The sequence below is a fragment of the Carassius carassius genome, chromosome 41, assembly GCF_963082965.1.
Source record: "Carassius carassius chromosome 41, fCarCar2.1, whole genome shotgun sequence".
Classification (NCBI taxonomy): Eukaryota; Metazoa; Chordata; class Actinopteri; order Cypriniformes; family Cyprinidae; genus Carassius; species Carassius carassius.
Genome location: NC_081795.1, coordinates 28,083,941 through 28,086,774, shown reverse-complemented (window position 1 = coordinate 28,086,774; position 2,834 = coordinate 28,083,941). Strand labels below are relative to the sequence as shown.

General features: G+C 41.2%; 1 long non-coding RNA gene across 1 annotated transcript; it reads left to right on the top strand.

The window, feature by feature from the left end:
• Positions 1–1,831: 1,831 nt before the first annotated feature.
• On the top strand, positions 1,832–2,131 carry LOC132123462 (uncharacterized). The gene is made up of 2 exons (XR_009426516.1): positions 1,832–1,922; positions 1,959–2,131. It is a non-coding gene; the product is annotated as an uncharacterized LOC132123462 (long non-coding RNA).
• The last annotated feature ends 703 nt before the right edge of the window (positions 2,132–2,834 follow it).

The following is a 2,834-nucleotide window of genomic DNA, read 5'->3' as shown; positions in this document are numbered from 1 at the left end:
AGCAATTTTGATGATATAAATACTTTAACAGCTTGTTTAAATAGTTTTCATAACGCAACATCTGCAAGTATAAACTGGGAGAAATGTACAACTTTTCTTATGGGTGAATGGAGGGAAAAAGGACCTCCGAAACTGCCTCATCAGTGTAAATGGACTTGAAATGGTTTTAAAATTCTTGGGATTTATTTCGGTACTGAGGACTATATGGAGAAAAATTGGGAAGGACTTTCTGATAAAGTGATAGGGAGAATCCAGAGATGGATATGGATTCTTCCACATCTTTCATACAGAGGAAGGGTTTTAATTGTTAATAATCTGGCAGCCTCAATGCTGTGGCATAAACTTTTTTTTATAAAGATTCAGAAAAAATTTGTTGATTTTTTTCTGGAATGGCCATCATTAGCTTCCACCTGGGGTTTTGTACTTGCCGGTGGCAGAAGGAGGACAAGGACTCATTCATGTGGAATCAAAAATGAAGGCTATGAGACTACAAACATTGAAAAAGATATTTTATTGGACAGACAGAGTAACTTGGATATCATTCAGTCTCATACTGTTGCAAAATACGACCAATGTAAAGTTGGACAAACATTTGTTTTTAACTGAAAATATGATCTAAAAACTCTTTTGTCTCATGATGATTTTTGTGTGTCTATTCTGAGATTATGGGGACTTTTTAAGGTGTTAAGAGATAAAAGTGCACATTATGGACAGTTTTCTTTGTTGAAGGGGTATGAAGTATTGGATTTCCAATCCCTCGGGAAAAAGATTTTGTATCAGATTTGTGTAAAAGATGCTTATTGTAAACAGTTAAGAGAAAGGGTTGATAGTAAATGGAGGTCTTATCTCTCTGTTCCCAAGGAAGTTACTCCTTCCTGGAGACTTTTATATAAACCCCCAATACAAAAAAGAGCGGAGACTTGACCTGACTCTGGACGGTCAGCGGTGACCTGACTAGACTCCGGGAAATCAACAGGGACCTGATCAACGGTGACCTGACTAGAATCATGAAGATTAACTGTTGTTTCACTTGACTCTTGGGTGTAAGTGGGGACCTGACTTGACTCTGGAAAGTCGACGGGGACCTGACTTGACTCTGGAAAGTCGACGGGGACCTGACTTGACTCTGGAAAGTCGACGGGGACCTGACTTGACTCTGGAAATTCAACTGAGGCTGGCATCTTGTGCAGCGGCGCTGGGCTGGCGACAATCTTTTGCGGCGGCTCTGGGCTGGCGGCCATCTTGTGCAGCAGCGCTGGGCTGGCGGCCACCTTGTGCTGGGGCGCTGGGCTGGCGGCCATCTTGTGCAGCGGCGTTGGTCCATTTTGTCCCTTAAGCTGCCATTAGACTCCCCTCTAGGTAACCATGATTTTACTGGTTCATTGAGTCCAAAACGGAATAAATCCTTAAACAAGACTTCATCGTCTAGAGGAACTCGAAATACCAATTCACAGAACTGTTGAACATAGTCCTCAATAGATCGATCTCCTTGCCTTAGATTTAACAACTGGTCGACTGGATCTGTGGTTTGGCTGGATTGGTCATATGCTGACATTGAAACCGGAACTGATACCTCAGTGACAAGGGGATACCGGGCTGCTGGATCCTGGTATGGCCAAGTCTTCTGTAACAATGAGTCAGAGGCGTTAGGATCCGTGTGCAGAATTTTATTAAGAGAATGGTCATACAGACAGAAATCAGGAACCGCGTCAGGTGTGTTAGGGATATCCAGAATCATTAACGGTAACAAGCGGAGATCGGGGCAGGCAGCAGAGAATCAGAGTCGGTAACACAATCCAAGATCAGACACGGGAAAAACAAACACAAGGGAAAACGCTCGGAAATGCTAGACAGGCTTAACAAGACTTCGCAGTGAGTGAGAGTGATTGTGCTGCTTTTATGTGTGTGTAAATGAGGTGCAGGTGTGGCAAGGAAATTGGCTGATGAATGAGGTGCAGGTGTGGCAGGGTGATTGTGATGCAGTGACTCATGGGGAATGTAGTTCAGGTGTGGTGCAACAGTATGAGAGGTGCTAGTGTCCAAGTGACATCTGGTGGTTGATGGGTGGAATGGTCCTGAGTGGAGTGCCCTCTACTGAAGTTAATGGGCACTCCATCTAATGATCGTGACAAATAGATGGTCTGACAGCAGAGTTTTATAAATGTTTTTGGAATTTGATAGGACATGATCTTTATGCAGTTTTGTTAGAATGTGTTGATAAAGAAATTCTTCCTTTGAGCTGTCGGAGAGCTGTCTTGACATTGATTCCAAAGAAAGGAGACTAAGGTCTTTTGAAAAACTGGCGTCCTGTATCACTTTTAACTGTGGATTTGAAGATATTGTCGAAGGCTCTAACAAATAGTTTAAAGCAATGTATATCAAGTGTAATTCATGAAGATCAAACATATTGTATTCCTAAAATAACTATTTGTGATAATCGGTTTTTGATAAGAGACTTAATATCCATTGGAAAAATATTTGCTTTGGACATTGGTTTTCTTTCTCTTGATCAAGAAAAAGCATTCGATAAGGTTGATCATTTATATCTTCTTAAGACTTTAGAGGCTTTTGGTTTTGGGTCACAATTTGTTGCTCTTATTAAGCTGCTGTATAATAATATTTACAGTATGCTTAGAATGAATGGTTCCTTGACCAGACCATTTTCTGTAACTCGGGGTATAAGACAGGGGTGTCCACTGTCTGGATTATTGTATGCTATTTCAATTGAAACATTGTTGGTTTCTTTAAGGAATAAGCTACAAGGTGTGAACATTTCAAGTTACCCAGATTTAACCCCAGTAAAACTTACATCATATGCTGATGATCTCACTGTT